General features: G+C 45.6%; 1 long non-coding RNA gene across 1 annotated transcript in view; it reads left to right on the top strand.

Annotated features, from left to right (window-relative positions):
• Positions 1-23,695, top strand: part of LOC102551899 (uncharacterized) — a 44,925-nt gene that overhangs the window by 14,450 nt on the left and 6,780 nt on the right. The window contains exon 2 of the long non-coding RNA XR_010059143.1: positions 22,385-22,501. This is a non-coding gene — a long non-coding RNA (uncharacterized LOC102551899). The remainder of the gene's footprint in view (positions 1-22,384; positions 22,502-23,695) is intronic.

The raw sequence follows: 23,695 nt of genomic DNA, 5'->3' as shown, positions 1-23,695 counted from the left end.
ATCCATTTATGTTTGATCGTACATGTGCCTTGCAGAAAATTTCATATAATGATTTTAATGCACCTACAGCCTTTGATTGCATCTGTCGTGTGAGCTTTAGTGTACACTGTTCTTTCTCCCCCCCTCTTGTTTATTTTGTTTTGGGGGTCGCACTAGACACTGTGTATATATTATATACTCACCAGTTAGTCTTGGAACTCGCTATGTAGCCCAGTCCGGCTTCAAACTCACAGGAATCGTCTCTTCTCTGCCTCCTGACTGCAGGTATTAAAGGTGTGAGTCACCACACTCAGCCTGGTGTGACAGTTCTACGTCCGGTTTTGGAATTTGGCACTGGGGATGTTCAACCTGTCCCCTGTAAATAAAAACTTCACTTAGCAAAGTGAGTCTGACATGAGGTCAGAATGAATCGCTGGACACAACCGTACGTTTAAGTTCCTGGGAAAATGGAGGCGGGAGCTAACGTGGCAAAGCTATAGGATAGGCCAAGGGACGCCAGAGCTCTCCAGGAGCTGCAGCGTATGAATGAATTCTCCTTCAGAACCTTCATGGAGCATGGCCTGCTAAGTCACCTCTGGCAGCTTTTCGCTGTTTTAGAACAGTTTGTTCTCTAAGACCTGGTCTAATAAAGCCCTGTGTTAATTAAATGTATAGCCAGCAAAAACCTTAGGATTTGTTCCTGCTTCTAAGACAGTTCTTATGAATAAAGAGCCTCAAACACAAGGACAGGAAGTAACCTTCTCTGGAGTGCCACTACTGTGTCTTGAGCCCCCAAACAGACACTGAAACTCCTATTGATTAAAAAAGAAAAAGAAAAGAAAGGAAAAAGGAAGGAAGGAAGGGAGGAAGGGAGGGAGGAAGGAAGAGCAAAGGAAATGTGGGAAACCTCAACAGCTCAAAAGAGAAGGAATAAAACTGTTAAAATCACCCAAAGTCCCTCTGTTGACTCCTGACTGACTATCTTAGGGTTGTGATTGCTGTGATGAAATACCATGCTCAAAGCAACTTGGGGAGGAAAGGGTTTCTTCTGCTCACAGTTCCATATATCAGTTCACCATCAAAAGCAGTGAGGCAGGAACTCAAGCAGGGCAGAATCCTCGAAGCAAGAGGTGATGCTGGGGTCATGAAGGGGGCCTGCTTACTGACTTGCTTCTCATGGTTCACTCAGCCTGTTTTCTTATAGAACCAGGACCACCAGCCTAGGAATGGCATCACCCCCAATGGTCTGGGCCCTCCTTTATTAATCACTAAGAAAATGCCCTACAGGTTTATAAATAACCCAACCTTATGGAGGCTCTCAGATGACTTTAGTTTGTGTCAAGTCGTCGTAAAACTATCCAGCACACTATCACTCTCTCAAACATCTTGCCTGCATATATTTCCCTTGAAAAGGTATGTTTTTAGCATTCTTTGGGATTCTCAGATTCCTAGTCTCCAACACAGCACATAGAATTTCCATACTAGCTGTTTATTTTCCTGAGGAATTCCATGGAGACACTGGCAAGACAACAATCCTACCATCCAAAACAGTTACCGCAATTGTATACAAAAAGAAGAAGAAAAGAAGAGGAAGAAGAGGAAGAGGAAGAGGAAGAAGAAGAAGAAGAAGAAGAAGAAGAAGAAGAAGAAGAAGAAGAAGAAGAAGAAGAAGAAGAAGAGAAGGAGAAGAAGAGGAAGAGGAAGAGGAAGAAGTAGAAGAAGAGGAGGAGGAAGAGGAAGAGGAAGAGGAGGAGAAAGGAAGGAAGGAAGGAAGGAAGGAAGGAAGGAAGGAAGGAAGGAAGAAAAAGAAATTTAACTCTACAAATGCCAGGCTGTGGTCTGAGGATAGACAACGTATGTTCTCATTCTTCTTGTGTGGGTCACATATCTGTACTTCCGGGTACCCCAAAACAGTAAGGAGTCTTGTCTAGGACTTCCCAAACTGCACTAGTTCAATGGATGCATCTTATGATTTACTGTTGAATTTTGTTTCTTTCTTCCTCTTCCTGGTTACAAACGGAGCTGGGAAGAGCATTCTGGTACCTACATATTTATACTTGGGCTTGATTGGTTCTTGAGGATATAATCTAGAAACTGAGTTGGTGTGTCAAAAAAAGCACATTTAGCAAGTACAACTTAACATCATTTGATGTGTTTTTCCCTTCACTGTAACTTAGCCCTGAAGTCAGTGATTCTTTAAGCCTCTCTCCAGGCAATGCATCCTCTGAGCTGCCACTCCTGACCCTCAAGTAGAGGATGTTCCCTTCTCTCTTATTGTCCAGAATCCTGTTCTGTCCCCTCATAGGCTCCTCCTCTGTTCTGTGAACTCCTAGAACTAGCGGGGAGCACTAGCAGAGGCCGGGAAGGAGTCTATCTGTTCACAACTAGGCTCAAAAATAAATGTTAAATGCATCTGTGACTAAGACTTCTCAGTAGATTTTACAGGTACGCTAAGTTGATTAAATAACATCTACCAGGATGCTTTTAATATAAAACATAAAAAAGCATGTCCTGAGAACAGAGGGAAGTGAGAGAATTTCTAGTCATTTGTTAATCTTGCTTATATTTACGACATTATTTCTAAGACGGAGTCTCACTGCCTAGCTCTGACTGAGCTGGATCCTGCTATGTAGACCAGGCTATCCCAGAACTCCCAGCAATCCACCTGCTTCTGCCTCTCAAAGACTGGGATCCAAGGTATGTTCTACCATACCCAGCTTATACTGACAACATATAAATATATGTTGTAAAAAAATGGCATAGAAAGTGAGTGTCCACAGAAGTTGATGGGAACGGTTATGGGATGCTGTCATCAGGTTTAGTTTATGCCTTCTGGGGCTTTCGTAAGCATTTTACCTGCTCAGTCCCCCACACCAACCTATGGAAGGTTTGGGAAGAGAATGGAATATTGCAACACGCCTGGACTTCCCGTCCCTCCCGTCCCTCATATCCTAACAACTGCGTCTGAGGGAACTTCCACAGATGCTGCAAGAAGGAGGACATCTTGGAGCTCGAGACTGGCTACGAGGTTCTACCTTAACCTGGTCTTTTCTCATAAAATGATATGCCACAGACTGGAAAAGTAGTTAGGAGTAAAATGTTCGTTTGGCTCTTAGTTCTGGAAGCTGGGAACCCCATAAGCGCGGTGCTGGCAACCGGAAAGGGCCTTCTTGTCCTATTGTGATGTGGCGGAAGGCACATGGAGAGACAAGAGAGTTCACACAAGGGGCTAGCTCAGCTCTATCTTCCTCTTTTCACAAAGTCACCAATGCTATTAATGGGAGTCGCACCCTAAAATCATCTTTCAAAACACCTACTTTGAAATACCGCATTAGTTAGTATTATACTTGTTGGCTCCAAATACCTGGCGAGAATCAGCTTAAAGGAAGACGGATTTATTTTGGCTTTGGTTTGAAGGCACAATCCATCATAGAGGGGAAGGCAGAGTGGCAGGGGATGTGAGGCTGTTTGTTGACATCTCAGTGAGCTGGGAAATACAGACTTAAATAGAAAGCTTGCCTGGGCTATGAACCCCAGACGCACCGCCCATTTCCCCTAGCTAGGCCACACTTCCCAAAGGCCTTACTACCCTACTACTTCTCCAGACAATGCCATTATCTGGAGACCAAATATTAAAACACACGAGCAATATATATCAGTGTGTAGCCTGGCAAGGGAGGAATAATTTTTTTTATTTTTAAAATGTGGTATTATTATCATGATGACAGTGATGCTGTGTGTGTGTGTGTGTGTGTGTGTGTGTGTGTGTGTGTGTGTGTGTGTGTAGGGATAGTGTTTACATGCACTGCTTGAAGATGTATCTCTGTCCTTCTGTCCTTCCTTGACTGCCTAAGGCACCTTCTGATTGGTCAAAATAAAAATCCGATGGCTAATAAGCGGAGGCAGGATGAGGAGGCGGGACATCACACACACACACACACACACACACACACACAAACACACACACACACAGACAAACACACACACGCACATACACACACACACACACACACACACACACACACACACACAGAGGAACTCTGGGATATAGTGAAGTGTAGGAGGTTTGCCACCCGGACCTGCAGGAAGTCAGTCATATGAAACTGAGGAGAGGTAACCAGCCTTGTGGCAGACACAGAACAGTATTAATGAGTTAAGTGAATTACGAGCGAGTCAAGAAATAGGCTTAGCCTACAGCCTAGCATTTGTTAATAAATAATAAGCCTCTGAGTTGTTATTCGGGAACTGGGCCAAGGGTGGAAAGCCTGAGGTCCTGAGGTTAACTCTGTGTGTGTGTGTGTGTGTGTGTGTGTGTGTGTGTGTGAGTGTGTGTGCGTGCGCACACATCTCATACTCTCCATTCCACAGGGCTCCAGGGGTCAAACCCCAATATCAAGGCTTGTAGGACAAATTTTTCTACCTGCTGGTCCATCTCACTGGTCCCTGTAAAGTGGGACTGCTTTAGACGCCTGTTCCTTGGGGACAGCAATAGAAATGTTGTCATGTACCTCAACCACCCCTTCCCTGGCATTTCTCTGGTTTCTGATATTGGCAGATCATGCCAATTGGCAGGTAAAGATTACTAAATCTTTTCCTTAATCTGCCCGGCTTCCCAAGATCTTCCCCATGAGGCTGTTGTGTTGATTCGGTCCTGGAGACACCAGTTGGATCAAACTCTATGGGGCTGTCATTCTGAGGTCACCACATGTAGTATCCCTACCATTGTATGTGGTACACAATAGAGCCCAAACAAAAACGTGTTAAATAGATCAACAAATGGATTGAGTGGGTAAAGGCTCTGGTGAATAAGGCCGAGGGTCTGAATCTGACCCACATGCTAAAAGGAGAAAACCAACACACGTATGACTTCCACATGTGTGAGGTGGCATGTGCATGTCAACACACACACACACACACACACACACACACACACACACACACTCACACTCAGACTGAGGTCTGGAGGTCTGGACTATAGTGTGCTGTGCTATGGGACACCTGTGCTAAGTTTGGCATCAATGTTGTGACCTCCCTGGAGAGGGGAACCCCGAGGTTGCCTAGGGAAGGAACAATCAGGTCAAATAAACCCATTATATGAACCCAGATATAACTTCTGAATCCTTTTCGGCGCAATGCTTCTAAAAGCTCCTGCCGACTGATTGGATTTGGCAGCAGGAGGATCCCAGTTCGCTGTTACTGCTTTAAGGAAACACAGTTAGGATCTGCCAACACAGAACACATTTGCTCATCTCTGCACAAGTTGTGTGTGTGTGTGTGTGTGTGTGTGTGTGTGTGTGTGTGTTGAGAACATGCATAATGTATATGCAAATACAGTTTGCTTAGAATACTCGATTCTCTACCGCCCTCCCTCCTACCCCATCCCTAAATATACAGTTTCATGAAAACCACACCTGTGACTGCTTACGGGGATGGGAAAGGCTCCAAGTTACCCTCTCCAATTTCTAACCCTCGCCTACGAATTTCTAAGCCGTGCTTCCTGTAATAAACCACAGGGCCTGGCAGAAAGGTGCAAAATATTTATATCTGGGCCTAACAAAGTTTTCATTGGCTTCCTCACGCAGAGTTCCTTATAGCCACGTTTGTGGACTCCGCTCTTTCGTATCTCCCTCCCAGTTTGGCTTCCTACCTCTGTCTCCATTGCTTCCAGCTCTTCAGGATGTGTGAAGACTCAGACACCACGAGCACCGAAGTAGACATCAGGGAATCCCAGGAGTGGTTAGCATTTTCAGCATTCCTGTGAAAACCAACTGGAAAAATGAGCACGGGAAGAGCAGACAGAATTTTTATGTGGTGTCTTCGTCTCCCAGGATCTACTCCTGCTACATAACATCAGGATGAGGCGAGAAATGTGATGTTTTTCTTGCCATTTGGAAAGGACAATTCCAAATTAGTCTTCTTTCGAATCCCTTTCCCCACTGACCTCTCCACCAAAAAAAAAAATAAAATAAAAAGGGCATTGGATCAGAAAGCTGGGCTCCCAACCAAGCTCAGGAAGAATCTTCCTGCCGCTCCTCCCCTATCGTGTCTCTCAGAAGCTTTTGGACCACCACAGAAAGGACCTAAAATGACTTCATCTCACCATCTTCAGACAGCTCTTCTGAGTTACGGCTTTGGCAGTGCTGGCAGTGCAATCATTTGTCCCCACACCTGTGACTTCTTTGACTAAAAAGATAAAATCTGGGGATTGAGAACATGGTGGAGCAGTAGAACCATTGCTTAGCGTGCATGGATTTCCCTGGGTTCCACATGTAGGACTGGGGAGAAACATCAGAAGCTAAAGCCCTTACTTTGGCTGCTTTCATGTCCCTGAGACCCTGATATCTATCTGACAGACACATCTTACCAGAGACAAGTTTTATGTTGGCTCATGGTTTCGGAGAGAGTCCCGTCCCTTGTGGTAAAAAAGGCAGGATGTAGCTCATAGTCACGGGAGCATGAGACAAAACTCTTCTCATAGTGGCTGGTCAGGAAGCATAAAGAACAAGGTGGGAACCAAGGGCAGGTTCAGTCATAGGCTTGCCTACAGTGACCAACTTCTAGCCAGGCCCCATGCCCAACAGGTTCTGTAGCCATCTACCCCTTCAAGCTAGGAACAGGGTTACCAGTGTGGTTGCATATGCTCAAAACCTGAGCTCTCAAAGGGCATTTCATATTTAACAACAATGGTCAGAATGTAAACTATCTCTGGCAGCAATAAAGGAGAAGAAAGACACACGTGAGACATAAGCAGTCGTTGGATTCAGTTAAGACAATGACTTTGGCTCAGTAAGAGAGTCTCAACTGAATACAGTTTGGCTATAAATTTTATGGTGAGATTATGAGTGCCCTATGGGAAATGCAAAATACTCTTTGTTAATTATAGTTTTGGAAAATGTCATTGCAAACGTATTTAAAGTCCATTAAACACTGTCAGAGTTGACAGGATCCCTTCTGGTGTCGGCTGGGCAAAAGCAAAAAGAAAAAAAAAAATTCCTGTCCATTTGGGTTGATGATGTGAATTAGAGTAGCTGAGATGGTCAAAAGGCTACTGACCCCCCCTGGAGAACAAGAACTGTTCTTTGTTGAAAGAAATGGAAGTTAAAAAGTAATGCTGAACTTTTGGAAAGTTTGGAAAGACGGGCCTTTTGGAAAGCAGAGATCTGCAAAATTCTCTACTGCATTTATTGGACAAAGCCATGAGGTTGCCAAATCTGGCCCTAGAGAGGTGATGGAGAGGTCCTGGTGAAGATCTGGACGCTCGCTCAGTTTCTGAAGGACAGTGGCCCTTGTTGAGGGAGGAGGCATAATCTCAGAGGCAACATGGCGTCTGAGTCAGCTTTGGGCTGGTTTTCTCACAGTTTTTTTTGTTAATGTTTATGAGTGCTGGAGTGTTCATTCTTTCTCTCCAGTTTCAGACACCCGGGAGCAGCAATGCTCTGGCCAGGCCTTCTAAAGAGGTTCGTGGCCAAGTGAAACACGAATTTTCGGAGCCAATTTGAAAGACAATTGGTCCTGGTAGACTCTTGCCTTACTAAGGGGTGGGAGTGAAATTGGGCACATCACACATCCCCGGGGCTGGGAGAGGATTAACGCTGCCATAGAATAGGGGAGACTTGTCACACAAGCAGCGGACGGGTGAGCCTCGCGGAGAGAAACTGTCTTCTGGGGACCTGACAATAAAAAGATCACAGCCCTCTCATCAAAACCTCAGAGAAGGCCATTTTGCAAAAGTCTCACGTTTTCATCTGTGAAATGGGTAACACCTCCCTCGTGGGACCGTTTTGAGAATTAAATGCCAATCAAGTCTCTTTGGAGCTGTCCCCATTTTCATCATTATACAGTAAGAAATGACTGGTGATCGTAAACATGTGCCCCTACTGTGTGCTAGGTTCGGTCCTACTGTTTGCAGGTGGACACTCTCACTGTCTTGATGAGATGTGTGGCTGAAAAGAGATACCGAACGAACCCTTGATCTCTAAGGCTGCTAGACCAAGGAGAGGGTGGGAGCCACTGAGGTTCCCCTCGGATAGATACAGTTATCCCAGTGGGTCATCCTTCGTCTTGGAGCCACCGAGGGAAGACGTCGACAAGCTGCTGCAGCTGCTGGATGCTGCTGCTCCCCAAGAGGAAGACTTTATTGCTTTTCTTTTTTTCTAATTGAGAACTTTTTCTTCAATCATTTTACGGAACATATAAAAGCCAGCAGAGATCAAGTAGGATGAAGCGGAGTCAGAACCACTCTTCCAGATGTGAAGAAGCACATCTGCTTTTTGCTTAAGCAGTGGGAGCTAGGGTAGAGGATTTCCACTGGCTTTAGGGGTCAGAGACAGCACCCGAGAGGCTCCCCTGGGTGACCACACCCCTGGTAAGTGAGAGACTCAGCTTCAGATCTAACTGCCCATCACCAGCCTCCGTCCATCTTCTCCCCCTTAAGCTCCTCCTCCTCCCTCCTCCTTTCGTGACCCCCTTCTTCTGTTTCCCTGCTCCTCTTCTGTCATGGTATTGCCATGGAAAATAATAAAGATGCTCTCTCATAAGGGAAAAGTATAAATCTTGGGGTAGGTGGAGATCATAATTCCAGAAACAGAGTGGAACTCACTCATGATCTTCTCACGTTCCAAAGTGCACAGGGTTCTTCCCTGTGACGCCATCTCCCGCACACACCTTATGGCTGCTGTCCTGGACAGAGGAAAAGTGGCAACTATCCTAACATTAGTATTCATAACTTATGTTTATGCTGACCTTTAAGATATACATTCATATATATTATATATAAAAGTCTATCTATCTATCTATCTATCTATCTATCTATCTATCTATCTATCTATCTACCTACCTATCTACCTATCTATCTACACTTGGTAATAGCCAGACCTCAAATGTATAGTGCCTTCTCCTAAGGGACCCTGCAGGGCATCAAGGAGGCTCAGCTGGATGGCTCTTCTCATTTCATGACTTCTAAATGACACCTACTGGGGGAGTCAGCAGAGGCCAGGCATCTGCCCATTCCTTATGATTGCCTCTGAGCTCAGAAGAGCATGACTCTAGCTGTCATCAGAACTCCTCTAGGATACCTGTGACTCAGGTGTGAGTACAGAAGGGGCCACTCGGGGGATTAACGTCAGATCGGCACAGTGACAAACTTGGGGTCCCATGTGCTCATCCAAACACAAATTCATTGTTCCTCCTTTCGGGGACCGACGTGAGAGATAAAGGCCTGATACCATGAAGCAGGGGTCATGGGTGGTATGTAGTAGGAGGGGTGGGCATTGACTCAGTTGGTACGAAACATGTTTGCAGAACGCAGGGTCTTTATCCCCGAGAGCAAGGGACAAGCCTGTGCTTGTACGGATGGCCATTGCGTCTGAGGATCTAGATGGTTCGGAGGAGTAAGCAGGGTGGAAATGACAGAATCTGAACCACTCTGGGTGGGGGTGATGGTGGAAGGAACATCAGGAAAAGAAGGTAGAAAAGAAGGCTTTTAAAGGAGGACCCGAGACTAGCAGGGTTTTCCTCTTGTGCTTTTGGAAGTAGTAGTAAGCGGAGAAGACGGCGGAGAAGCCCCAGGAGAAAATACACTGGCTGTGTCTGGAGGGGAGGAGGTGGGTGGTGACTGTTAAGTATATTTGCTGAGGAGCAGCGCTTCAATGCCAGCGAATATCCACCCATGTGGATATTTGGGCTCCACTAAATATCCGCCCATGTCATTGTGCTATGGAGAGCTCCCAAACCACACTTAGAGGTACACACACTTGAGAGAGCGATTAGGAGACAGAGGTGAGGTACGGAGTGAGGAATCCACCAAGAGGCGTCCAGAATGGGGTGCGGAGTTAAAAGAGAAGCTGGTAAGGTGTCAGGTCTGAGTTCAGCAAGGCTGAGTCCCAGGGTACCCAAGAGGCTGACGGGGTCCAGGATGGACCAGAGCAGAGTGGAATGCCTGGGAGACTGGGGTGTGGAATGCATGAGAAAGTGGCTGCGGGACTCAGTGCTCCCCTGGGGTGCAGATCATTTAATGGTCTGCAAATGATTTAGCATCCCGGTTAGGGTTCCCAGGGTAAAGCAGCTCCATTCCCACCACAGAGGGCTGTGCTGGCTGACTGCTTACAGGGACATGGAGCCACCATGCTGGGGAGCTCTGGCCTGGATGGGGCTGGAAGTGACACTGTGGCAATTGCTGCTTAAGAACCAACAGCAATTATTAATTATGATCTGAACAACAGGCAAGGTCACGCATAATTGCTTCTTTTGCCTGGAAAACCCATTTCTCAAGCATCTCATTAGTCTTGTACTTATTCTTCTTACTACATGTTTCTTTCTTTTTTCTTTTTTCCTTCCAAAGTCAGCTATACGTTTGAAAAAGACAAGAGAGGAGAACTGTGACATCTACAGTGAGAAAGATATTCAGTTGTAGCTAGGAAGTGGCAACATTCAAATTTGTCTCTTTTTTCCTCTTTACCCAAACTATGATCCTGAGGTGAGATTTGCTGTATTCAGCTGTTTGGAGCTAAACCAAGGTGCTCTGAACAGCATGCCTGGGTAATGGAAAATGTTATTAGGTTTAGATGAAATTATTTAATAGCATTCAGAAATACTATTAAAGGACCACGTGTGTAGCTCAGTAGGTAGCCTAGCATACACGAAGCCCTGGCTGGATTCAATCCTTAATACCACAGGAATGGATGTGTTGGTCCACATCCCAAGTAGGCTTAGGAGGTGAAGGCAGGAGTTCAAGGATATCCTGAGCTACATAGTTAGGTTGGAGGCCACTCTGGCCTGGAGATCCTTTCGAAGGAAGAGGAGGAGGAGGAGGAGGAGGAGGAGGAGGAGGAGGAGGAGGAGGAGGAGGAGGAGGAGGAGGAGGAGGAGGGGCAGGGGAGGGGCAGGGGAGGGGGAGGAGGAGACAAAACCCTGCAATGTTCATGCTTTTATTTATCAGTTCGTCACTACATAAAATGCAAGGCCCATCTGAACGCAAGCTGGTTTATTTTTAAACAGAAGTGGAGAATATTATAATAAATACCATTGTAAGATCTTTCCTTGTTATTTCCCATCTTTTTTCTGATTTCTCATTTAGTGATCCCTAACACAGAGCAGGGCTTTAAGTCACTCTACTGTTCCCAACTGCTGTGCTTAAATTGTTTCTGGAAGCATGGGGGCCCCCCTGAGCCCCCTTGAGCCCTCTGTGCAGCTGCAGATTTAGCTCTGGGCTGGGGAGATTGCCGGAGCAAAGTCATTTGCATCAAAAAACACTAGCTGTCTATCCCCATTAGGAAAAACACTTGGTGTTTCGGTGCAAATTATTTTAAAAGGGCAGATAACTTATGAATGCGGAAAGGGTAATCCATAAAGATGTATGCAATTTTGTTCAGTTGGATGTCCTCGGGGCGGAAACACCAAGGATAACAGGCACACTAAATACAAACAGACACAATCATAAGACGTGACACCCGTGATTAAAATACCCCTTTCAAGAGTCCTTCACACTTACGAGGGAGTCTCTGCCTGGTTAATATCAAGGCCCTGCATTTCCTGCAACCCAGAGGTGGGCGGGACTCTCTCTCCTCTGGATTCCTGGAAGGTTGCACATTTCTAGGGCTTTGCTGAGACCTATTGAGCACAGTGCTGGCTGGATTAGAGAAGGTTTCTTCGTGAGTGGTTAGGAGCTAGGCCTCTGGAGCAGCAAAGATCTGGTTCTTGATGCCAGCTTTGCCACTTTTCTCATACCTAGAGATCTTCCTCTGCAAATAGGAAAGCGGCTTTGTTGAAAGGATTAAACATGACCCACAAGACCAAACCAATCCAGACCAGTGACGCAGAGGTAAAGCGGTTCACTCTCCTTTCTACCCGATGACACAGAGCAAAGACTGAAGAATGGACTATGCCTTGTTGAGTAGCACACGAAAGAGAGATTTGGGAGGCTGGAGAGATAGCTCAGCAGGAAAGAGCACAGCGGGCTCTCTACTGTCTCAGGCACTGTACTTTGGTTTACTTCTTTGTCTTCACACCTCACACTGTCTCTTCTCGCTGGCACTTTTTGTGAAGTGAGCACCGGGACTACTTAATCAATGCCTATTTAAGGGATGCAGGCATTTGCTCTTAAAGTGGAGGAGAAGGAAAAAGTTCACTTGTCCTTAATGAGTCTTAGGAAAATGAAGCCCAGTGGACAGAGGGCACCAAGGAGCCTAAGAACAGTGTCATAAATGTCATAGACCCTGTGTGCAGGGGGCCAGAGACCAAAGGCAAGGTTTAACTTTCGAGTTCAGAATCATAACAGCAGCAGCTGGTTCACACTGGTGGAGAGTCCCCCTCCACACAGTTCCTGCAGGACTGACCTTGAAGGCAATCATCAGAGTAAAATCTGGTTAATATCGGAGCCGCTGGGTTTAGCACCAAGTAGACCTGAATCCATTTTCTAATTCCACCTCCTCTTGCCTGCTCTGTGATCCTGGGCACAGTACTTAGCACTGTCTCAGTGTCTTCGTTTGCCCAATTTGAAAGAGAGAAAGGTAGGACCGAAAGGGTCTGTTCTCTTGGATTTCTTACATGAAATAAACTATACAAAGCCGTTGGGTTAAGAGCACAACCCTGGAAAAATATGCATTTATTATTGTGCTAATTAGTCAACATAACGGAAAACTCCCACCGATCTGAAATACGATAGAAGAAATACTGTGTCTCAGAAGACCCTCCAGCAAGTGAGCCTTCCTGAGTGTCAGGTCATGCCTTGGACAAACGTACTCTAGAGATGCACATCCTTCCATAATGTTTCTTCCATCTCCACAGGTTTGTGTAAAAGAAGAGTCTCTCAGTGGAAGAGATACAGGATGGGGGTGGGATATTCTAGAACAGGAAGTGTCTCAGTCCCGTACCAATACCTAAGCGCAAGGGATGACGGGAAATGTAGTTCAGGAATGGACACAGGAAAAGTTCAAACAGTAGACATTTAAAAGTCTCATTTATTTTTCCTTTTAAGAAATACCGTTATCAAAAACAGTGTGTTAAAGGCACAAGGTTCAATATGGTCCCATTAGAATCTAGTATCTAAATGAACTCCTTGACGCCCAGTGAATATGGGCAGGTACTGTCCATAGCTGGAGGGTAGATAAGAAATGACTTCAGCAAAGGGTGCTTCATCTCATCTCATTAAAATCTTAGCGATCTCAGACACCACGGTCATCGGCTACTGTAAAAGACTCATTACATGAAGTGGTAGGGTAAGAAACTGGTGTGGGAGGGAGCATAGCCCTGGAGAACACGTAATAAGTTCTGGTCGCTATCATTTCCTTTGCCCTTTTGTCCCTGGAAGCCACAAGAACCCTTCAGAGCATGAGTGAACTTGCCATTCAGAAGTCAGCAATTTCTCAGGGAAGGAAATACTCATGTACTTTTCCCAGTATAGTATGATTCATTTTTTGTTGTTGTTGTTCATCTTGTATTTTTAGAGAATACAGATGTGCCTTAGATCTTCAAAACTCACCAGCAAAGCAGGGATCCATGACACAGACTCAGTTTGTTTCCACCAGGAGTTTTAGTTTTGACTGGGTCTTGAACTCATAGAGCTCTATATCCCCTTGGCCCCGCCCCCAAGGCTGGCATGAGAAAGGCATGTGCTCCCTCCCAACCTGCAGGCTTTACTAATAAAGTATCGTTTTTGTTAGGGAGATCAGGAATGTTCAGTGGCTGCAGAACAATGACAGATTTCTAATATATTTTTTCTTAACTAATATATATTCTTTGGTGGGATCAAAATTATGCCTATAAATTATATACCGAGTCTTTTCTTTAATTCCTTTATCTCCTACGAATCTTGTATCTCATATTAGCTTTAAGTTTCATTTTCTTCTCAGGCCTCTGTGAATTCGAAAGCTTCTCTTTACTCCCTGGAACATTAGCTCCTGAAGAGGAGAGGGAACTATGGGTGTCTTCATTCTACACTGCGTGCTTAGTTTTGAGAATGGTGCTTGGTACCCTAATAGATGCACCATGGTCTCAAGATACCCACATGTATGTTTTCAGTTGGGGACATTCTGGATCTAAGTGGTACCAATCATTCCCCCTTACATTAACTTGGGTCTCGTTTTCCCTGATAGGAAGGTCTGAGACAAACAGTATGTTGTCGACTGGCCACATTCATCCATGGGAGTCTGAGGCCTACAGCGTCTCTGCACCTCAGCATCATAGGAGGGGATCAGCTCTCTGGTCCCCTTTCATAGACTTGCCCTACTTAAAAGCCATGCTGTCTTTCCACATAGCGTGGGTGGAGTGGAGCACGGGAAACCTCAGGGTGGACAGAAGGGGCAAGTGCACAGTGACTTTGGGACTTCCAAGGAATAAATTCTCACAGGAAGAGGGCACTGTGCTCTTGGCTGGGGACTAAGGAAAACTGAAAGAAGAATTTGAGGAATGATCAGTGCTTTTTGGCTATTTAAAACTTTCTCTTTATTATAGATTTAAAAAAATACACACACACATATGTTTATAGATAGTAGACCAGGATTAAAGAACCTTCTGTTTCTTAAAAGACTTACTGATAATTACTCTACCAATAAGTCCTTTTGGAGAGAGAATTGTCTTTGGGAATGCCTACATGGTGTGGGATAAACATGAACAGAGGAGGATTTAAGCAGACAGGGGAGTTCACAGACATTTCAAGGAAGGAAACACAAGTAGAGAGGAAGGAGAAGTGTATCAGTTACTTCTTTGACTGTTACTAAATACCTGACCAAAAGGAACTTAAAGGAGGAAATATTTGCCTAGTCTCAAGTTTGAGTCTACATTTCATTGCCATAGTGAGGGTGTCTAGAGGCCGTGGATACAGGAGTATGAGGCTGCTTACTCACATCTCTGTAGGCTAGGAAGCAGAGACTGGGCAAGAAGAGGGACAGGGCAACACATCTCAAGCTCCCTCCACCCCAGCGATCGACTTCTTCTACCCTGGTCCCTTCTCTCAAAGGTTCTACAGCTTTCCAAACAGCGCCCCCAGCTGGGGATCAGTTGTTCAAATCCCTGGTCATGTGGGTGACATTCTTCACTTAAACAGTAGCAGAAAGATGAAGCCAGGAAGTTTGCTGGGAGGAGGAAATGAGAGCTAAGGAAAAATCTATGGTCATTATATTTGCTGTGATGGAAATTCCAGGATTGAGAGAGGGTGTGGCTTGGAACCACGTGTCACTGCCACACCGCCCAAAGAGAGCCTACACCCATGTATGAAGGTGTAGCCTCAGTTACAGTGAAGACCTTGGGTACTGGGGATACCAGGATCCTGGGATTGCTACCAAGGAGAGCAGCTGGTGGCGTGGAGCTGGCCTGAGGCTAACAGACAAGATGTATGTTCCAGAGGTCGTAGAGGCTGAGCTGCTTAGGGCATTTTTGAGCCTAGAAGATGGTGAGTGAGTCCCAGGTGTCAGAGACTGAGCGATTGATATTTCTGGACTTGGGTTTTGCTTTGACTTGATTGTGACTGTGCTCTGATATTTTCCTCTCAGAATAAGAAGCGTGCAACTCATTGTTGACATTTTAGGAGCCCACGATCAAAACACTTTGGACTGTTAAAGAGATGTTGGGGATTTTTAGACACTGAACTTTTAAAAGGTTGAGTTTGTTTTTTCCTAAAGACTATGGATCCCTTAAAAGTTATGTGTATATTTTGATATTAACATGAGATCTCGGGTGATAAACAATAAAGAAGCTGTAATTTAATAGTGATATATTTGTATATCAGATCAACAATGGATCAATTGTGCTAATATTTATTTATATATTTATTTAGTCAACGTGACACAAGCTAAAATACCTGCATAAGATTGACCTATAGACAAATCTGTGGAAGCATTTTCTTGATTAACGACTTATGTGGGCGGGTCTAGCCCAGTGTAAGTAGTTCTACCCTTAGGCACATGGTCCAGGGAGGTATAAGAAAGTGAGCTGAGCAAACCATCAGGAGCAAGTCAGTAAGAAGTAAGCAAGCAGCATCCATCCCCTCCATGGCCTCTGCTCCAGTTCCTGCCTTGAGTTTCTGCCCTGACTTCTCTTTATCATGGACTATAAGGTATAAAATAAAATTAACCCTCTCCTCCTCAAGCTGCTTTTGCTCATTCCTTTATCATAGCAACAGAAAACAAAATTGGGCAAGGAAGATCTCTGTGTAATTCTGAGAAAAGGTTCTCTCCTTAAAGTCATGCTGAATTGCTGGTCATAGGTTACTAGGTATATAGGGAGCAGAAACAACATTCAAGTTAGAATCTTTAAGCATTTAAAACATATGTGAAGGGCTGGGGGAGACACCCAACAGTGCAATCTTACTGATCTGAGTTCAAACCTCAGAACTCTGACATGAAGGTTGAAGGAGAAAACTGACTCCACAAAATTGTTCTTTGGCCTGTACACGTGCCCACGTACAAACTGTGGTGGTTTGAATAGTATGATCCCCATAGACTCATGCTTTGCCCAAGGGGAGTGGCCTTTTAGGAGGTATGGCATTGTTAGAGTAGGTGTGGCCTTATTGGAGGAAGTGTGTCACTGAGGGGGCTTCATGGATTTCTGTGTCCCCACTATTCCAGACACAGACAGACAGACAGATAAGGGAGACACACAGAGGCATGGAACTCAGCAGTAGACACATATACATATTCATATATACACAGGCTAATATGCACATAAGTAAATAATGAAAAATATTCTCTACTGTTGAAAAATATATTGGCTGAATCAAGGGACAATAAACGATTCTGCCAATGTCACACCCAGAGTGCCCTCTGTCCTAATATTTTGGGCTCTAGTACATAACCAGGAATGTCTCCTTTTACCTGGAATCTGTGGAAAGTTCCTGGGAATTAGGTGGCAGCCTTTGCCTCTGGTTCTTGGTCCTGTTTGCTTCTAGGGTCCCTGGTTCAGTCTCTCGTCCTCAGTCCTTGGCAATTCCTCTGGGTTGGTCCAATGTCATCAAGAGAAAAATCTGCTTTTGCTCACAATGCAATATTGAAAAGGTATTGCCCAATTTTTCTGCTTTTCTTTGTCATCTTTTTCTTTTCTTTTTTTCTTTTTCTTTTCTTCGTGATAGGGTCAAGGCTGACCTTGAATTTGCTATGCTGCCAAGACTGGCCTTGAACTCCTGTCCCTCCTGCTCTTCATTCCAGGGACTGAGAGTACAAGCACCCATTACCACTCCAAACTTTTCCCTCTTCTAAACCAGAGAAGTAACCAGTAAGTTTACATCTATGTAGTGGCCTGGCTAGAATCAATGGCTTCCAGATTTAAGCCAGACTTCTTTGTCTTGAAATATTCATTTATTCCTCAAGAGGGTTTCTCCAGATGCTAATTGTCACCCCAGGGAGCTGACAGCGAGGTTCTCAGATTAGATACGTGGTCAGCAGAATGTGGGGCAGTTTTCAAGACCTAAAAATAAATTTTAAGGGAAGTATATCTTTACACACAAAATTGAATTAATCGCGGGAAGTATAATTTATAGCCACAATACAGATCCAAGAGGATCTAATACAAACAAAGCACAGAGAATTAACTCTTCTGCTCCTATTCCTGAAAATATTGCATAATTGCTTCCTCTTTTTATTGATCATGTAAATGATTTTCATTTTATTGGTTCTAACAACTCCAGTATTGTCATGGCAAAATGTGAAACTTCTTATGGCTGGCTTTCCTCAACTCATTAATCTGTGTCTAATCTATTAACTTTTTAAAAAGCATTTTTAAAATGTACCGTGTGCATGCATGCATGTGAGCATGCGTGTACCAGCATGCCTGTGTGGAAGTCAGAGGACAACCTGTGAAAGCTGGTTCTTTTCCTCCACCATATGGGTGCCTTGGGGTTTGGTAGCCATCTTGTGCTTGATGGTACCTGCTAAGCCATCTTGCCAAGCCATTAAAAAACAAAACCAAAAACAAAACCAAAAACCAACTACACTTGCGTTCCTTATTCCTGCTCTTAGGATACCTGGCCTAACTCAAACCACCCTAGGTGTATGCTACAAGACACAGAGTTTTCCCAAGGGCCAAGAATGTGCCATTCATGTTTGAGATGTCCTTGTTACTTTTAGGATAAATCACTATTTTGTTATTTTGATATTTTAAAAGCCAAAACATCCCTGAAGATCTGTGAAGGTAGAGGTGATGTTTTTAAATCCTGACTGTTTTTCACTCAAGGGACTGACAGGCAGTCTTCGGTCACTCAGCACGAGGGTCCTAAATGGGTTTCTCCTTTATACAGAGGAGGGTGAGCCTTTGTAAGTGTCCATGGAGGAGCAATAGACAGGGAGACCAGAAACTCTATTCAGTGACCCTGATACAGCGTCTGGGCCACCATAGCTTTCTGAGCGGGATACAGTGATGCTGTGTTCATGGAACAGCTGAAGGGACATTTGGAAGCCAGGCTGCCAGGCTTGATGAAAAGGCCTCCTACGTTTGTGGCGGGTGTGAGCGTATCACCTCTTGGAGCTACCTCCCTTCCACCTCTTGCTTCAGCAATCACTTTTGGGAGGGTGCTGGGAGCTTAGAGAGCACTGGCCAAGGTATTGCTGTGCCTGTTGGCAGCTCCAAGTAAATCCGGGTGACAATCTAACCCAGCGTGGTGGTGGTTTGAGTAAGAAACGTCCTCTGTAGCCTCAAGCATTTGAACACTTGGTCCCCAAGTGGAGGTGCTGATTGAGGAATTTTATACAGTATGGCCTGACTGGAGGAACTGTATCGCTGGGGGCTTGTCCTGGAAGTCAAAAGCCTTGTTTACTTACAGTTTGCTCTCTCTGGCTGCTCCTGTCATCCTGCCTGCCTCCTGGTACCATGCTCTCCCTGTATGCTTACCCCTCTGGAGCTATAACACCACAGAAGTGTCTTCTTCCATAAGTTGCCTTGGTCGTGATGCTTTACCATAGCAACAGAAAAGTATCGAATGCATCCACAAGTCCCAAATCCAGATTTTTTGAGCACTATCAGGATACTCAAATAAAGCTTTCCATTCCTAACTTCAAGTGCAGAGTCAGCAAAACACAGGTGCACTAAAAGATGTTGCATAAATGATCTTCATGTATGCACTAAGGTACATATGAAACAAGTGAACTTTAGGTTAAGTCATGGGTCCTATCCCTGAGCTATCTAGCTACGTACATGCATGTGCTCCAGAATCTGAACTAGAAAATACTTCTGGTCTCAAGCACTCCAAATAAGAGAAACCCTGAATAGGTACAAGGGGGTTGGGGGGAAGAGTTAGGTTTTCTCTCCTCTCCCAGGCAGTTCAGTATTGTGAAACGGTGTCACACACCTTGCAATGTGGAGGAAGAATCGATTCAAAGTTAGAGTTGCCTCTTCGTTCCTGGATGACCTTGGACCCAGCTCCGTCATGTGGCAATGAGGAAACAATACTGCAATACAACCGGGGAACCCAGGACTGTTTTAAGGGCAGACTGATGAGGATTGCACAGTGTCTGCCTTGGTCAGTATCAGCTATTGCTATAGTTAATCTTTGAGGGCCGAGATCTCACCTACTTAGACGTTTACCAGAGCCTGAGAGATGGGATGTCTTGTTTCATTGCCACAGAGCTGTTGATGACGATCCTTTAGGTCAGCTCTTCCGCAAGCTCAACTGAACACTTTTCTCTGCCATGTTCAGTTTTATTCTCCCCAGCACTGGTTTTTGACAGAGACTCTTTCTGCATAGCTAGAGTTGGCCTCTAACTTGTGATCCTTCTGCTTCGGCTTCCAAAGTGCTGGGATTACAGAGGCGGGCCACCACGCTCGGCTTTGCGTCCTGTTTAGAAGAAAACATGCCACGTACAGGTCTAGAAAATTAAACAGAAGGAAACGATGTCTATTGTCTGCAGGGCTTCGGGCAGAGCCTTGTTTCATATTCGGTGCTCACGACTTCTGGAGAGTAGGCCCCGCTGCTCAACGGCAGACTGTGTGATGTGCTTTATCAATCATCACTGGATAACGGATGGCTGCCAACGTTAGACGGGATGGTTGAATAGAAGTTAACGTTTTGTATAATGGGTTGTTTTTCTTCGAATGGTTTTTCCTTCAAAAGTTGCAGACAGCGGTTCTCAACAGCTAATACCTTCATCTTTATTTTTAAGTGCTTTCCGATTTCAGAGTTAGGAGATTAAACACCTAAAAGCCAGCATGGTAAAAGCTGGGTCTCTGTCACTTGTATGGTGGACATTGACCTAGACGAGGCTTTACAGATAGCCTTCCGGAGGTCATCAAGAAAGGCAGGTCCCATGTATCCATTGGATAATGAATTGTTTCCCGCTTGGAATAAAACCTCTTGTGCTTGCCCTTTTAAATGCAGCCTCACTCATTACTCAGTCCAAAGTTTACTTCCAAGTCCTACCTTAGCAGACAGGTGCCGAGCCTGTAAAGTTTATTGCAGTCAACCTGTCCCTGTTCCAGAAGCAACTGGTCACAGCCATTTCCAACACAAAGCTTGCAGGTAACCCTTCCGTTTCTTTATAGTCTGTTTCCAGATACTCAGTGACCCATAAAGTTAACTTATAACCAAGCCATTGCCACGAGCAAAGCAAGCTCTTATGTCTGGCCCTAAAATTGCTTTTCCCTAGAACTTTCATGTTTAGAGACAATGACTACCCCTCTCCTCCCCCTCATCCTCTCTCTCTCCCTCCCTCCTCTCTGTCCCTCTGTCCCTCTCTCTCTATTTGCGTCTGTCTGTCTGTCTGTCTGTCTGTCTGTCTGTCTGTCTGTCTTTTTTGGTCTAACCCTAGTCCTTAACCCAGGGTTAAGGAACCCTGTTTCTTTTAAGCATTCTCCTAACTCAGGAGTATTGGATTTCTTAATTTGCCTTCATGAGTGTGCACCAAAAGCCCACACACACACTGAATGTCCCGTAGAACAGGAGGTGGGGGACCTGCTCACTGAGCCGAGGTCAAAGACTGCTGTGGACTCAAAGCACCTGTGCAAACACAACAATGGATCAGTTACTGTTTACAGTCTGATGTCCTTTGCTTGCTTCCCCCGTACACCAAATAGGGTGGGTACATGTATTAGAGGGGTGATCAAGGGACTCAGCCCAGAGGCAGGGTAGAAGATGAACCTCATTAGGATTCTTGAACAGCGGATCTCAACCTTTCTATTGCTGTGACCTCCCCATAGGATTATTTCACTGCTCCTTCATAACTGTAATTTTGCTACTGCTACACATCGTAACATAAATATCTGTTTTCTGATGGCCTTCGGTGATCCATGTGAAAGAGTTGGTCTATCCCCAAAGGATTCAAGACTCATAGGTTCAGAACCGCTGGTCTTGAATCTAGGAAAGATCTTGTGAATGCCCGGGATTACTAAGTTATTCAACCTCCTTGTTTTCTAGACTTGAGTAAGCTGATGAGTTCTCCTAATTTGATCAAAGTTACAAGACTAGTGAAGGGCATCTGCTGTGGGGCTTTCCTCACGACAGCCAAGTTTGTTCCACCAAGATCTAATTTTATCCTCAGGCACAGCCATTAACTCTGTGCCGGGTCAGGGAGTAGGGGAACCTGTTTGTTGCTTCCGTAAATCTGGCAAGACTGTGTCCTGTAACCTAGTGATATGCGAAGAAAGAAACCAGGGGCTCAACCCCCATCACAAAAACATCCAGACCCAGAAAATCTTCGCTTCTAGGGTTTTAGAGATGGGAGCTCCCATGAAGCAGTCCTTTAGCGTGGGAAATTTAAATTGTGTTTGCAGTAATCTTGGGATTCCACACAGATTCCTCGGGGTCCTACGAGTGAACATTAGAGCTGAAGAAAGCGAAGTTCAGACTGGCAGAACGTGCTGCAGGTTGGGGATTTTTGTCAAATGCTAGAGCTAAGGTTGGAGCCAGGTGGGGCCTTTTGTTCTTTGTGATCCCTGGCCTCTGACTCTCAGGGTGTTTGTAATTGTTAAATATGGGGACAGTTGTTCCCTGATCAAAGGAGGCCCAAGAAGACCTGAAGACAGCAGGGAGTTGGAGGAAGCAGGGTAGGAGAGGAGGTTTAGGGCTTGGCTGTGGCAGCAGGGTGATCCCTCCTCACTTATGTCAGGAATCTGCCTCACTTTGCCAGTTTCTCTCTTGCTGCAATGGTATCCTCTAGTACCCATGTGGCTATGTGGTGTCTGCTGCCTAGAACTCAATACATATTCATGGACTCAAAGTGCATACCAGCCAGGATCTTCGGAGTACTGTACTTAAAAAATAAATCAGATTTGCAGAAATATAATTACTGGACAGGACTTAGTGGGTCTACAAGGCCTGTTGTATCAAGTAATGGATAAACTCAGGGGTTAACATACACATAGGAGAGTTCTCAAGGTTAGCTACCTCCCCCCTTCTTGTGCAGTGTGTGTGTGTGTGTGTGTGTGTGTGTGTGTGCGCGCGTGCGTGTCTTATGTCTCCTTCCAGTTGACCAAGTTCCCTCTCTCATAGGCACAAGCTTGACATGCTGTGTTGGGAAAGAGTGAGGTCTCCACGTTGATGAAAGGCAGGGCTACTCTCAAGGAAGAGTCTTGGAAGAGCCCCTAAACTGCTTCCTGCTCTTGACAGGTAGGTCATTTCCACCACCCTCAGGGGCAATCTAACCCTGAATGAAGATAAAATTCACGACTAGAAAGTCACCCCTCCAGTCGAGTAGGATGGCTGGATCCTGGAGGCTGGGCCATTTTTGCCTATGTAAGAGCATCCGACAACAGTGTGACAGCTTCTAGTCCTTCAAAATGCCCTCAGGTACAGGAATGGGTTAGACGTTCTCAGGGGGGCAATCCTGGATTTGTTACAGAGAGGTCAATATGCAAGGGGAACCATGATCAGAAGGGAGAGAGGGAGAGAGGCCATTCACAAGAAACAATGTGCTTGGCCCTGAAAACCAGGAGAACCCCTTGGAGACTGAGCTTGTTAGAGGCCATTCTGATTCCCTCCATCCGACATTGTGTAGTGTGGTCAGCTCAGCGTTCAAGGGTGGGCTGGTTTATGTCAACACGGTGGGATTACCACAAAAGTCATTCTTTGTACTGGGGAAAATGAAAACCAACTAAGTTAACATTTTTCCCCCTGTGACCCAATTCCTGGCTTTCTCTGCTTTGTCCTCCTCTGACCAGTCCTTTAGGCTCTGTGAGGTGTTGATGCTCATTTGTAGCAATAAGTTTTATGGCATTGAGCCACTGACTAGGGGTATCTTTATTCTGTTTTAACCCACTAAGAATCTAGGGGACAGACTGGTTGCTAAGGCTTTGGTAAAGCAACAAGTGACTGACACAGGAGGACAAGGACACGTCCCTTCTGCCATCTCCTCATTCACTCGCTGTCCCCCAGGGGGTTTCTACTAAAGATCTGGTTCCCCAGCTCCAAAGCAAGGTCGGAACTCCAACCACCATCCCCAGCCACTCCCCCAGCCAGCTTGCTCTGCGCAGGCAGAGCCTTCCACGCCTTCCCGGAGTCTCCAAGCGCACGCGCCACTTGACTAGCGCTGTCATTGGCTGCTGCCTGTTGCTAACCCACGTGACCGGCTCCGGCACGCTCCGCCCCTGCTCCTGCTAGCCTAGTGCGTTCCTGCGGACGTGCGCTGCTGCCTAGCCTCTGCTGGATGCTGCTAACTGTCGTCCGCGATGCAGCCGCCGGCCACAAGGTGGCAGTGCCGTGCTGCGTGTCTACACGCCCCTGGCTGCGCAAGACCAGCCTGGCAAAAGTTTTCCAGTCTTCCAGCAGATGCGCCCAGGCCTTGAGTCCTCCGGGGCGAGACGG

The sequence above is a fragment of the Rattus norvegicus genome, chromosome 17, assembly GCF_036323735.1.
Source record: "Rattus norvegicus strain BN/NHsdMcwi chromosome 17, GRCr8, whole genome shotgun sequence".
Taxonomy (NCBI): Eukaryota; Metazoa; Chordata; class Mammalia; order Rodentia; family Muridae; genus Rattus; species Rattus norvegicus.
This window is presented reverse-complemented; position numbering and strand designations above follow the sequence as displayed.